The following is a 15,249-nucleotide window of genomic DNA, read 5'->3' on the forward strand; positions in this document are numbered from 1 at the left end:
GGGAACTACACTCGCCCCCCTGCTGGACCTATACATCAGGAGGTGCAGATCCAGAGCCAGCAACATTATGGGGGACCCCTGCCACCCCAGTAACGGACTGTTCCAGATGCTACGATCAGGCAAACGCCTCCGCTGTCACGCTGCGAAAACGGAGAGGATGAGACGGAGTTTCTTCCCATAGGCCATCAGGACTGTCAAATTTTATAACCCCAGAGACTAAATTTTTGTCGACACTAATAGTAACTTATTAACTTTATTTATATGCTGTAACTGTAATTATTTTTTGTGCACAACCCGCAGGCATTGCCACTTTCATTTCACTGCACATCGTGTATGTGTATGTGACAAATACATTTGACTTGACTTGACTTGACTTGTCAGAGGCAAAATTAATCTTAACAAGAGACAACTAGTTTAGGAGAACATGATCCAGGTAGGGAAACAAACAGGGTGAATCCATGTCATCCGAAAAAAGCTGGACTAACTCAGCGGGTCAGGCAGCATCTCAGGAGAGAAGGATTGGGTGAAGTTTCGGATCGAGACCCATCCTCAGACTGAGACTCAATACGTCACCCATTCCTTCTCTCCAGCAATGCTGCCTTGTCCCGCAGAGTTACTCCAGCATTTTGTGGTTATCTTCGGTGTAAACCAGCATCTGCAGTTCCTTCCTGTATGTAATCTAGCAATCCAGAAAGCAAGGTGGTGACAATGTGTGTCAGACATGAGGAACAGCAGATGCTATATAATGGGTGGCTATTACTGCCCAAGCTAATTTGAAGGAACTAGTATAAGAAAATAACTGCAGATGCTGGTACAAATCGAAGGTATTTATTCACAAAATGCTGGAGTAACTCAGCAGGTCAGGCAGCATCTCAGGAGAGAAGGAATGGGTGACGTTTCGGGTCGAGACCCTTCTTCAGACTGATGTCAGGGGGGGCGGGACAAATGAAGGATATAGGTGGAGACAGGACAGGTGCTGTTCCTCCAATTTGGCAGTGGAGGAAATGGACTCAAAGAAGAAGGTACATAGATTTAGAGATACAGCGCGGAAACCGGCCCTTCGGCCCACTGAGTTCGCGCCGCCCAGCGATCCCCGCACATTAACACTATCCTACACACACTAGGGACAATTTTTACATATTACCCAGTCAATTAACCTACATACCTGTACGTCTTGGGAGTGTGGGAGGAAACCGACAGACCTTCTATTTTGAAGGAACTAGTATTTTTTATCTGTTTCTCTATCAATTCATTGCAATGTGTTTAGCCTTTCCATTCCAATGTTTTTATCCCCATTCCTGTTTATGATCTGATTTCATTTGGAGTTTAGACAAGATACAGCACAGAAACAGCCCTTTGGCCCACCGAGTCCGCGTCGACCAGCGATCACCCCGTACACTAACCCACACACACCAGGGACAGTTTTGCAACTTACAGAAGCCAATTAACCTACAAACCTATACGTCTTTGAAATGTGGGAGGAAACAGGAGCACCCGGAGAAGACCCACGCTGTCATAGGGAAAACGTACAGACTCCATACAAACAGCACCCGTAGTTGGGATTGAATCTGGGACTCTGGCACCAAAGTTGTTCGATAAAAATTCCTTCCTCTATTGATTTTAAATTGACATTAACTGGTCGTTAATTCATCAAAAAATGTTTTAAAATTCCCATTTGTAGAATTATCTTAATCATATGATAAAGACCCTTCAGCCCGATAGGTTCATGCTGGCCCAGATGCCCCATCTACACGTCCCATTTGCCCACATTCGACACCGAAGATAGGCACAAAATGTTAGAGTAACTCAGAAGGTCAGGCAGACAGACAGCATCTCTGGAGAAAAGGAATAGGTGACGTTTCGGGTCGAGAATCTGAAAACAGAAAACCTAGGTTTCCCAGAGATAGGAAAAGGCGAGATCGTGTAAGAAGGATGCTGGTTTAATCCGAAGATGGACACAAAAAGCTGGAGTAACTCAGCGAGACGGCCAGCATCTCTGGAGAGAAGGAATGGGTGACGTTTCGGGTCGAGACCCATCTTCAGATCGTGGTGGAAATGAAAACTCTGAACTTTGACGTTCCCAATTGAAATCCCAGCTTGGAATGAGATGTGAAAAGAACCTGATGCAATTTGGAACACAAACTGCACGGTAATCTGTCCAACTTCAAATCTGATTTACCGACAACCAATACACACCCTTATTCCAAGAAGAAATGAGCAGGCAGGCACCAAAGGTTACATCAATTGCCCGGGGATCTTCCACTGACCAGATGACACACGGCTTATTTCATACGGAGATGACGAGAAATTCACGGATGGTGATCGCTATCATTATCTGTACTACGTGGTTACAACTATTCCAACAGAAAACCGTGTAGGGAGGAACTGCAGATGCTGGTTTACACCGGAGACAGACACAAAGTGTTGGAGTAACTCAGCAGGTCAGGCAGACAGCATCTCTGGAGAAAAGGACTAGGTAACGTTTCTGGTTGAGAATCTTTTGGTTTCACTTTCAAATTTCTCACAGATGATGCATAAAAATCAAATTTCTACTAACTCTGAGCTGCTCCTTAATTTTATTCATTTACGTTTCATGAACCTATATAGAGCCATAGAACACGGAAACAGGCCCTACACCCCAACTTGCTTATGCCAACCAAGATGGCCCATCCACACTAATCCAACCTGCCTGCGGTTGGCCCGTCCATGTACTAAAACTCGAGTATGTTTGTTTGTTCCTAAACTACAGCCAAAATGGTACACGATAGCGCGACAATTTTAGGCCCACCTTACTCACCGTCGACCCTTTGGTGCTAATGGAAGAAGTTTCATTGAAACTGGTGTTATAGTTTTCAAGTTATTCACATTTTAAAGTTTAAATCTATCTCCTAGGGGAGGGGGGGTGGGGAAGGTGGGAGGGGAATGGAGGAGGGGAATGGAGGGGGTAGGGATGGGGAGGGGAGGAGGAAGGGGGAGGAGAGAGGGGGAGGAGGGCGGTGGAGGGGACGGGGAGGGGAAAATGGGGGAATGGAGGGGATGGGGAGGAGAGAGGGGGAGGGAGGGAGAGGGGACAGGGGGTGGGAATGGGGGAGGGGAGGGCGGATGGGGGGAGAGGGTGCTGCACCAATGTTGGAGTGGTTTGGGCTCAACGGGTCCACTTGGTCTTGTATCCTTCTAAACCTTTCCTATCCATGTACCCGTCTCCAATTTTAAATGACTTTTAAAGTTAAATAACATTTAAATGTTATTATAGTACCTGCCGCAACTCCTGTCTCCAACAGCACGTTCCATATACTCGCCACCCTCTGTGTGAAAAAGCTGCCCCTCGGGTTCCTGACAAGTGTTTCCCCTCTCACCTGAAACCTCTGGCATTTAGGAAGTTCGGCATGTCCCCAACAACTCTCACCAGTTTCCCTTCCTCTGGTCTTCGTGACTCTGAAGGAACAATGCGTCATGTGGAAGCAGCTGCCGTTCACGGAGTGTCTGCACAGTATGGTGCGTCTGAAATTGCTTGCTGTTGCAGAATACAAATTGCACAGCATTTCTCTATTTGTCTGCACAGACTGACAGATTAAGCCCCAATCAGCCTATTCTCTGCACATCCCCACACAACTACTTACAAGCATTTGTCCCTGTGCTTTTTAGACACTCTTGCTTTTCAGTTTTTAAAGACACAGTGGAAACCTTTCGGCCCACCGAGTCCACACCAACCAGCAATCCCCGTACATTAACACTACCCTACACACAGATCGTACAATTTTACATTTATACCCAGCCAAGTAATCTACAAACCATTTTGTCTTTGGAGTGCGGGAGGAAACCGAAGATCTCGGACAAAACCCACGCAGGTCACGGAAAGAATGTACAAACTCCGTACTGACAGCCGTAGTTAGGATGGAACTCAGGTCTCTGGTGCTTAAGGCAGTAGCTCTACCACTACACCACTGTGCCACTTCACTGACCCTGTCCACAACAAGAAACCTCACCCTGAGCTATAACAGCCTTTCAAAGCACAGACAGTCCAAAGCCAGCATTCCCAATGTAAATGCCCAATGGGCTCAGCAAGTTAGGAAAGACCACCCTAACAGATCTTGTATCGGGAGGTGAACAGTTACGCAGAAATCCGGTTTAGCAGACCAAGCTAAGAAACCTTTGCACGTTTGACTAAATAAAAGTCAGAAGAAGTGTCCCAACCCAAAACATTGCCTGCCCAATCCCTCCACCTTCGGCCTACAATGTCTTTACCGACTCTTAACCTGCCTGCGCATAATCCGTATCCCTCCGTATCCACGCGCCTCTCCAAAAGTCTCTTAAATCCCACTACCGTATCTGCCTCAACCACCATCCACAGTATGGCATTCTAACCCTCTGTGTAAAAGAAATCACCCCACACATCTTTATCAACTTTGCCCCTCTCCCCTTCAACTTATGCCCTCTGGTCTTTGACATTTCCCTCATGGGAAAAGCTTGTGATTATCTACCCTATCTACGCCTCTCGTAATTTTATACACTTCTATCAGGTCTCCCCCCAACCTCTGTCGTTGCAAGTACAAATAACAATTCAACATTCTTGACTTCTGAGTTGCTGTATAGGTACAGGAAACACACAAAGACAAACTCGTATTTATTTCACAAAATGCTGGAGTAACTCAGCAGGTCAGGCAGCATCTCAGGAGAGAAGGAATGGGCGACATTTCGGGTTGAGACCCTTCTTCAGTCTGAGACCCATTCCTTCTCTCCTGAGATGCTGCCTGACCTGCTGAGTTAATCCAGCATTTTGTGAAATAAATACCTTCGATTTGTACCAGCATCTGCAGTTATTTTCTTACAAGACAAACTCGTAAATTGGCACCAAGGCAGATAGAAATTTACATATTCACTTAGAGATAAGTCAGGAAGGTATGTGACATAATTAGTCATAGAGTGATCCAGCATGGAAACAGGCCCTTCAGCCCAACTTGTCCATGCCGACCAAGATATCCCATCTATAATGGTCCCACTTGCCCATGTTTAGTTTAGTTTTAGTCTAGTTTATTATTGTCATGTGAACCAAAGTACAGTGAAAAGATTTTGTTGCGTCAGCAGAAAGACTGTACATGATTACGATCAAGCCGTCTAGTTTGGCCCATATCCCTCAAACTTATTTTGGCTTCACGACTGTGTGGCACAATGGTGCAACGCTAGAGTTGCTGCCACACGGCGCCACAGACCCAGGTTCAATCCTGACTACGGGTGCCATCTGTACGGAGTTTGCACGTTCTCCCTGTGACTGTTGGGGTTTTCTCAGGGCACTCCGGTTTCCTCCCACACCCCAAAGATGTGGAGGTTCGTAGGTTAATTGGCTTTGGTTAAAATTGTAAATTGTCCCTAGTGTACCCTGATAGGATATTGTTAGTGTACAGGGATCGCTGGTCGGTGCGGACTTGGTGGGCCGAAGGGCCTGTTTCCCTGTTTCGAGGGATATGGGCCAAACTAGACAGCTTGATCATAATCATGTACAGTCTTTCTGCTGACGCAACAAAATCTTTTCACTGTACTTTGGTTTACATGACAATAATAAACTAGACTAAACTAAACATGGGCAAGTGGGACCACTATAGACGGGATATCTTGGTCGGCATGGACAAGTTGGGCTGAAGAGCCTGTTTCCATGCTGGATCACTCTATGACTAATAATGTCATACCTTCCTGACATCTCTAAACTAAACTACTGACAGTCAGGTCCTTCCCACCGTTCCCTCCGTAACTCCCTGGTCCACTCGTCCCTTCCCACCCAAACCACCCCATCCCCGGGCACTTTCCCCTGCAACCGCACGAGATGCAACACCTGTCCCTTTACCTCCTCCCCTCAACTCCATCCATGGACCCAAACAGTCTTTCCAGGTGAGACAGAGGTTCACCTGCACCTCCTCCAACCTCATCTATTGCATCCGCTGCTCCAGATGTCAACTTATTTACATCGGCGAAACCAAACGCAGGCTCGGCGATCGCTTCGCTCAACACCTGCGCTCGGTCCGTGTTAACCAATCTGATCTCCCGGTGGCCGAGCACTTTAACTCCCCCTCCCACTCCCAGTCTGACCTTTCTGTCATGGGCCTCCTCCAGTGCCATAGTGAGGCCCACCGGAAATTGGAGGAACAGCACCTCATATTTCGCTTGGGCAGCTTGCAGCCCAGCGGTATGAACATTGACTTCTCCAACTTTAGATAGTTCCTCTGTCCCTCTCTTCCCCTCCCCTTCCCAGATCTCCCTCTATCTTCCTGTCTCCACCTATATCCTTCCTTTGTCCCGCCCCCCCTGACATCAGTCTGAAGAAGGGTCTCGACCCGAAACGTCGCCCATTCCTTCTGTCCCGAGATGCTGCCTGACCTGCTGAGTTACTCCAGCATTTTGTGAATAAATACCTTCGATTTGTACCAGCATCTGCAGTTATTTTCTTATATATCTAGACAGTCAGGTTCTAGACAGAAGGACCAGGATGTGGGGTCGGAGGGAATGATAAGGCTGTGTTTTACGGTGTGTGGGATGGGATTCCCCAGTTTAGTATTGGTTTATTATTGCCACGTGTACCGAGATAAAGTGAAAAGCTTTATTTTACCCACTGTCCCATCAAGATTCCTATTTTACACGAGCGAGTACATCAGGAAGTACACAAAGTGAAAATCTCGATTACTGCTTGGTTCTTGATTAGTACGGGTGTCAAAGATTCAGGGAGAAGACAGGAGAATGGGGTTGAGAGGGAAAGATAGACCAGCAATGATTGAATGGCGGAGTAGACTTAATGGACCGAATGGTCTACTTCTGCTCCTATGATTTATGAATATCAATAATAGAGTGTCGCAACTACAGAGAAAGTGCAGCTTAAAAATAAGTGCAAGGCGCGGATTTAAGAGAGAGTTAGATAGAGCTCTAGGGGCTAGTGGAATCGAGGGATATGGGGAGAAGGCAGGCACGGGTTAATGATTGGGGACGATCAGCCATGATCACAATGAATGGCGGTGCTGGCTCGAAGGGCCGAATGGCCTCCTCTTGCACCTATTTTCTATGTTTCTGTGTATCATTGGGCTGAACAGCCTGTTTCTGCGCTGTATCTCTAAACTAAACTAAAATCAGGCAGCACTTCTGGAGAACATGGATGGGCGACATTTCAGTTTGGGATCCATCTTCAGACTGATTATACATCTTGACATAACTGACAACAATGGTGAAGAACCCATTCCCAAATCTTGTGTTGGCAGCTTTCAAACTTTACTACCGTCTGTCCCACGGGGTGTGAGTGGTCCTTAAATATGGACTAAGAAAGAAGGAACTGCAGATACTGGTTCACACCAAAGATAGACACAAACAGCTGGATTAACTCAGCAGGATAGGCAGCATCTCTGGAGGACACGGATATGTGACATTTCAGATCGGGACCCACTGCAATTGTACAATGTTAGTAGAAACTAGACAAAGTGGACCCGTTGGGCCCAAACCTCTCCTGCATTGGTGCAGCACCCTGTCCTCCCCCCTCCCCTCAACCCCCCCCCTCTTCTCCCCCACTACCCCCCTTTCCTCCCCCTACTTTTAAACTTTAAAATGTGAATAACTTAAAAAATATAACATCGATTTCAATACAAATACTTGCATTATCACTAAAGTGACAATGGTGAGTAAGGTGGGCCTAAAATTGTTGCGCTATCGTGTACCGTTTTGGCTGAAGTTCAGTCACAAACAAGATAACAATCGAGAGTTTTAGTATATAGATAAATAACTGCAGATGCTGGTTAACACCGAAGATAGACACAAAATGCCAGGGTAACTCAACGCGTCTGGCAGCATCTCTGTAGAAAAGGAATAGGTGGCGTTTTGAAGTTTAGACCAATGATGAATCTCGACGCAAAATGTTAATCTGTTCCTTGATTGACTGTCCTGATTAAATTTTACTTTGCATGCCACATCGTCAACTTCCCCTAGCGAAAAATGTTCTGCTCTACATTTTCCTTCAGCTTTGTCCCCTTTGATGTCTCGTTTTCACACCTTACCCTTCCATATCTCTGTGTCTCCCTCCCCCCCTGATTCAGTCCAAAGAGGGGTCTCGACTTGAAACGCCATCATGAGGTCATAAGGGATAGAAGTAGAACCAGGCCATTTGGCCCATTAAGTCTACTCCACATTCATGGCTGATCTCCCTCCTAACCCCATTCTCCTGCCTTCTCCCCTTGACAGCCCATTTGGCCAATTCACCATTCCATTTCTCCAGAGATGCTGCCTGCCTCACTGAGTTATTCCAGCATTTTTATGTCTATCTTCAGCATAAATAAGCATCTGCATAAGCATCTGCAGTTCCTACTTACACATTTGGGTTGAGTAGATTCTCATATGTTATAGGAGCAGAATTAGGTCATTCGGCCCATCAAGTCTACTCCGTGGCTGCTCTATCTTTTCCTCTCAACCCCATTCTCCTGCCTTCTCCCCATAAACCCGCGGACACACTCTAGAATCGAATCAAGATTTTGTTCCGTAGTTGGAGAGGAGCAAGTCTTGTCCGTGATCTCCTTGATTATGTGTAGGAAGGAACTGCAGATGTGTGGGAAGGAACTACAGAGCTGGTTTACACCGGAGATATAGACAAAAATGCTGGAGTATCTCAGCGGGGGACTGGCAGCATCTCTGGAGAGAAGGAATGGGTGACGTTTCGGGTCGAGACCCTTCTTCAGTCTACCTCCATGATTATGTGTTGGCTGCTTTTTCCTCTCCATCCCTCTCCTCACCCCTCCCCCTCCACAACCCCTCCCTCTCCACACCCCACCCCATCCCTCTCAACACCCCTCCCCCTCCCTCTCCACACTCCTCCCTCTCCCCTGCACACTCCCTCCTCAACCCTCTCCACCTCTCCACACCCCTCCCCCTCCCTCCCTCTCCCTCCCCATCCCCCTCCCTCTCCCTCCCCATCCCTCTCCCTCCCCCTCCCTCCCTCTCCCTCCCCATCCCTCTCCACACTCCTCCCTCTCCCCTGCACACTCCCTCCTCAACCCTCTCCATACCCCTCCATCTCAACACCCCCTCCCCTCCTCTCCACTCCCTCTCTCTCTTCCTCTCCCTCCCCATTCCTCTGTACAACCACTCCCCCTCCACACCCCTCCCCATCTCTCCCTCTCCCCTCCCTCTTCCACTCCCCTCCCTCTTCCACTCCCCTCCCTCTTCCTCTCCCCTCCCTCTTCCTCTCCCCTCCCTCTCCCTCTCCCCTCCCTCTTCCACTCCCCTCCCTCTTCCACTCCCCTCCCTCTTCCTCTCCCCTCCCTCTTCCTCTCCCCTCCCTCTTCCTCTCCCCTCCCTCTTCCTCTCCCCTCCCTCTTCCTCTCCCCTCCCTCTTCCTCTCCCTCTCCCCTCCCTCTCCCATCTCCTTCCCCCTCCATCTCCACACCCCTCCCCATCTCTCTCCCTTCCCCTCCTTCCCCAACCCAATCCCACATGATGGAGATGATAGATGGGGTGGCGCACCCCTAAATCCTGGGTCGAGGGGAGGGGGGGGGGTCGGGCTCATCCCGCCTCCCGTCGGGGCCGATTGGCCGCCTGGAGGGCAGCGGCGGCCGGCCATTGGCCGAGCGAGTTGTCAATCACGCCGTCGTCGCCCCGCCCCCTCCTCCATTAAAAATCGGCGTCCGGTTGATGGAAGTAAATGGATGCGTGAGACACTTACTTACCCTTCCTCTCCTCCTCTCCTCTCTCCTTCCTTCTTTCTCGCTGCTTGACGGGGGCCCGGAGGTAGTCCTTTCCCGATGGCTGCCGTTCCGTCGTTTCTCGCCGCGGGTGAAGCCGGACCGTTTCCTCAGCGACACGTCGGCCGATCCTCCCTCCCGCGTCCGCTCCGCTGCTGCCGGCGACGTCAGCTCCGCGCCCACGTGACTGCCACGTCTCCCCCGCCCCCCCACACACACTCACACAGCGCATGCGCGCCACCAGACCGGAGCCAACCCCCCCCACACACACTCACATACCTCACCGACGCATGCGCACCGCCAGACCGAAGTTAAACCCCCACACACTCACACAACGCATGCGCATATACCAGCCCCGCCCCCCCACACACACACACACACACACACACACACACACACGGACGCAAGCTCGCCGCCCGACCGAAGTCAAGCCCCCACACTCACACAGCGCATGCGCGTACACCAGCCCCCACACATCGACGCATGCGCGTACACCAGCCCCCACACATCGACGCATGCGCGTACACCAGCCCCCACACATCGACGCATGCCCGACCGAAGTCAAGCACCCCACACACTCACACAGCGCATGCGCGAATACCAGCCCCGCTCCCACACACACTCACACAGCGCATGCGCGCTAACCGTCCGGAGCCAACCAAAGATACTAGAGGAACAAGATAGACCACTCGACCCTAAAAGCCGTAGTACGTCACGGCGGCCATTTTAGTAGGCAGAAACTTGCAGAAACATTTTAAAAGAAAAATAACAAAAACCTGTCAGTTGATAGATGAGATATATTCTGCATTTTTTATGGTATCATCATCACACATACCGTTCCCCCACAACACTGATTACACTGCGAGAGGCAGAGCGAACGGCGGGTTTGGCCTACTAAAATGGCTCCTTCGCGTACTTCAGTATAGGCGTTTTCGACGGAAGTGGTCCATCTTGTTCCTCTAGTTCCTCTAGTATCTTTGCTCCCCACACACACACGGCGCATGCGCGCCCCCCCCCCCCCCTCCTCCCCACCGCACGGTGGCGCAGCGGTGGAGTTGCTGCATGCCCCTGTCCCACTGAGGCCATTTATAGGCGACTACGGGCGACTAGGCCGTGACCACACGGTTGCCGGGGTGTCGCCTGTGTACGGCCGTGAGTCGTCTCCAAAGAGTCGTAGCGTCTTTCTGGTCGCCGCTGTATTTTGAAATGTTTAGAAATTTCCGGCGACAGTGGGGTTTGACGCCGATGAGCGTAGCTTGACGTCTCCTGACGTGGGCGGCGCTGTCGCCAGGTGACGTAGGTTGTCGCCGGTGCTGACTTCGGTGAATTCCATTGGCGACTGCCTACGTCAACCGGCGACAGGCACCGACCGGCGTCAGAGAATCGGAGGCCAAAATGACGTGAATTGTCTTCAGTTGTCGCCGACGAGGGTCGTAGCTTGTCGCGGGTGTACGTAGGTTGACTTCGGTTGTCGCCTGTGTGGTCATAGGTTGTCGCCTGTGTTGTCGTAGGTTGTCGCCTGTGTGGTCGTAGGTGTCATCGTAGGTTGTCGCCTGTGTGGTCGTAGGTGATGTCGTAGGTTGTCGCCTGTGTGGTCGTAGGTGTTGTCGTAGGTGTGCAGTTTTGGTTTCCAAATTTGAGGAAGGATATTCTTGCTATTGAGGGCATGCAGCGTAGGTTTACTAGGTTAATTCCCGGAATGGCGGGACTGTCACATGTTGAAAGACTAGAGCGACTAGGCTTGTATACACTTGAATTTAGAAGGATGAGGGGAGATCTTATCGAAACGTATAAGATTATTAAGGGGTTGGACACGTTAGAGGCAGGAAACATGTTCCCAATGTTGGGGGAGTCCAGAACCAGGGGCCACACAGTTTAAGAATAAGGGGTCGGCCATTTAGAACGGAGATGAGGAAAAACTTTTTCAGTCAGAGAGTTGTGAATCTGTGGAATTCTCTGCCTCAGAAGGCAGTGGAGGCCAATTCTCTGAATGCATTCAAGAGAGAGCTGGATAGAGCTCTTAAGGATAGCGGAGTCAGGGGGTATGGGGAGAAGGCAGGAACGGGGTACTGATTGAGAATGATCAGCCATGATCACATTGAATGGCGGTTCTGGCTCGAAGGGCCGAATGGCCTCCTCCTGCACCTATTGTATAATGTGTTGTCGTAGGTTGTCGCCTGTGTGGTCGTAGGTGATGTCGTAGGTGTTGTAGGTTGTCGCCTGTGTGGTCGTAGGTGATGTCATAGGTTGTCGCCTGTGTGGTCGTAGGTGATGTCATAGGTTGTCGCCTGTGTGGTCGTAGGTGATGTCATAGGTTGTCGCCTGTGTGGTCGTAGGTGTTGTAGGTTGTCGCCTGTGTGGTCGTAGGTGATGTCGTAGGTTGTCGCCTGTGTGGTCGTAGGTTGTCGCCTGTGTGGTCGTAGGTGATGTCGTAGGTGTTGTCGTAGGTTGTCGCCTGTGTGGTCATAGGTTGTCGCCTGTGTGGTCGTAGGTTGTCGCCTGTGTGGTCGTAGGTGATGTCGTAGGTGTTGTCGTAGGTTGTCGCCTGTGTGGTCATAGGTTGTCACCTGTGTGGTCGTAGGTTGTCACCTGTGTGGTCGTAGGTTGTCATAGGTGTGGTCGTAGGTGATGTCGTAGGTTGTCGTAGGTGTTGTAGGTTGTCGCCTGTGTGGTCATAGGTGATGTCGTAGGTTGTCGCCTGTGTGGTCGTAGGTGTTGTCGAGGTTGTCGCCTGTGTGGTCGTAAGTGATGTCGTAGGTTGTCGCCTGGGTGGTCGTAGGTGATGTCATAGGTTGTCGTAGGTGATGTCGTAAGTTGACTTCGGTTGCCGCCTGTGTGGTCGTAGATGTCCTTGTAGGTTGTCGTAGGTGTGGTCGTAGGTTGTCACCTGTGTGGTTGTAGGTGATGTCGTAGGTTGTCGTAGGTGATGTCATAGGTGATGTCGTAGGTTGTCGCCTGTGTGGTCGTAGGTGATGTCATAGGTTGTCATAGGTGATGTCGTAGGTTGCCACCTGTGCGGTCGTAGGTGATGTCGTAGGTTGTCGCCTGTGTGGTCGTAGGTGATGTCGTAGGTTGTCGTAGGTGTGGTCGTAGGTGATGTCGTAGGTTGACTTCGGTTGCCGCCTGTGTGGTCATAGGTGTCCTCGTAGGTTACTCGTAGGTGTAGTCGTAGGTTGTCACCTGTGTGGTCGTAGGTGATGTCATAGGTTGTCGCCTGTGTGGTCGTAGGTGATGTCGTAGGTTGTCGTAGGTGTGGTCGTAGGTGATGTCGTCGGTTGACTTCGGTTGCCGCCTGTGTGGTCGTAGGTGTCCTCGTAGGTTGTCGTAGGTGTGGTCGTAGGTTGTCACCTGTGTGGTCGTAGGTGATGTCGTAGGTTGTCACCTGTGTGGTCGTAGGTGATGTCGTAGGTTGTCGTAGGTGTGGTCGTAGGTGATGTCGTAGGTTGACTTCGGTTGCCGCCTGTGTGGTCGTAGGTGTCCTCGTAGGTTGTTGTAGGTGTGGTCGTAGGTTGTCGCCTGTGTGGTCGTAAGTGATGTCGTAGGTTGTCGTAGGTGATGTCGTAGGTTGTCGCCTGTGTGGTCGTAGGTGATGTCGTAGGTTGTCACCTGTGTGGTCGTAGGTGATGTCGTAGGTTGACTTCAGTTGCTGCCTGTGTGGTCGTAGGTGTCCTCGTAGGTTGTCGTAGGTGTGGTCGTAGGTTGTCACCTGTGTGGTCGTAGGTTGTCACCTGTGTGGTCGTGGGTGACGTCGTAGGTTGTCGTAGGCGCGGTCGTAGGTGGACGTCCTACTCGCGATGATTGGGTTGCCGTTTGTCGGTAGCTTGCAGTAGCTTGACCTCGACGAGGTGGTAGGTTGTTGTAGCTTGTCGTAGACATTGTCGTAGGGGGAGGGTCCAGTCGCCGTTTTTTCGAGCAACCTGCTACGACTACGGCAATCGCCTACAAAATTACCTAAGTGGCACAAGCCCTTTACAGCGAATGCAATGCCAGAGACCCGAGTTCGATCCCTTCCACGGCTGCCGTCTGTGCGGAGTTTGCACGTTCTCCCCGTGACCTGCGTGGGGTTTTCTCCGAGATATTCGGTTTCCTCCCACACTCCAAAGACGTGCAGGATTTGTAGGCTAATTGGCTTGGTGTAAGCGTGTAAATTGTCCCGAGGGTGTGTGTGCAGGGTCTCACCAAACGTGCCCACATTAAAAAAAAATCTAAATAACCCTTTTGCAACCGGTACCCACGTGAGCGAAACCTGCAGGAGATAGACCCAGCTGTTGTGCAGTAGAAAGCAGTAGGATAGAGTTTCCGGCTGTATATATATTATATGATATGATATGATAGTAGCGCTGGACGGCACGGACTTGGTGGGCCGAAGGGACTGTTTCTGGATGTGGAGAACACAGTGATTTTATTCTCGAGGCAAGAGATTTTATTGCACAGCAGCCAGACATCGCCGAAGTTTGATAATGACCAGAACAAGCAGAGATTTAGCGGGTAGGGGGTGGGCAGGGGGTGGTGGGAAGGTGGGGGGGAGGGGTGGTGGGAAGGTGGGGGGAAGTTTGGAATGGGATAAGAGGGCTTCATCCCAGCATCCCGAGTTCTTTGAGGTCTCCCGAACTCTTGGAGATGACACCAGGAGCTGTACTTCACACCTCCTCCCTTGTCTTCAGTTTTTTGATCTCCCTCTCTCTCATTAACCCACCCTCTCCCTCTCATGCTCCCCACACCACTCTCTCTCTCTCCCCCCCCCCCGACCTCTCTAGCTCCACAGTCTCTCTCTCTCTCCCTCTCACACTGGTCCACCTTTCTGTCTCACTTTCTCTCACTCCCTCCGTCTCTCTCACTCCCCCTCTCCCCTCTCTCCCCCTTTCTCACTCACACTCCCCCTTTCTCTCGATGCCTCTCACTCCCTCTCCCACTCCCTCCATCCGTTTCTCCCACCCCATCTCTCTCACTTTCTCTATCTCTCTTTTCCTGTCTCTCTCCTCTCTCTCTCTCTCCCTTTCACACTCCCCCTTTCTCTCTATACCTCTCCCTCTCTCCCACCATCCATTTCTCACCCCCCCTCCTTTCTCTCTGCCTTTCTGTCACTCTCTCTCTCTCTCCTTCCTCTCCCTCTCTCTCTTTTCCTCTCTCCCTCACCTTTCTCTCTATCCATTTTTCTCACTCCCCATTCCTCTCATTCCCTCTCTTTCTCCATCTTTCTCTCTCTTTCACCCCCTCTATCTCCTTCTCACCCCTCTCCCTCTCTCGCCCGCCTCTCTTCCTCCCTCTCTCTTCTCACTTTCCTCTCCTCCCTCTCCACCTTCCTCTCTCTCTCACCCCTCTATCTCTCGTTCTGTCACCCTCTCTTTCCCTCTCGCTCCCCTCTCTCTCCTCTATCCCCTCTCTCTCCCCTCACTCTCTCCCCTCTCTCTCCCCTCACTCTCTCATCTCTCTCTCCCCTCACTCTCTCTCCCCTCACTCTCTCCCCTCACTCTCTCCCCTCACTCTCTCCCCTCACTCTCTCTCCTATCACTCTCTCCTCTCTCTCCCCTCACTCTCTCCCCTCACT

At 50.7% G+C, this 15,249-nt stretch overlaps 1 protein-coding gene across 1 annotated transcript in view; it reads right to left on the bottom strand.

Annotated features, from left to right (window-relative positions):
- LOC144609242 (syntaxin-5-like) overlaps positions 1-9,852 on the bottom strand; it is a 52,602-nt gene extending 42,750 nt beyond the window's left edge. Inside the window, 1 exon segment of the mRNA XM_078427666.1 lies at positions 9,683-9,852. The gene's annotated coding sequence lies outside the window, so the exon portion shown is untranslated.
- Between the last annotated feature and the right edge of the window lie 5,397 nt (positions 9,853-15,249).

The sequence above is a fragment of the Rhinoraja longicauda genome, chromosome 34 (genome assembly GCF_053455715.1).
Source record: "Rhinoraja longicauda isolate Sanriku21f chromosome 34, sRhiLon1.1, whole genome shotgun sequence".
Lineage (NCBI taxonomy): Eukaryota > Metazoa > Chordata > Chondrichthyes > Rajiformes > Arhynchobatidae > Rhinoraja > Rhinoraja longicauda.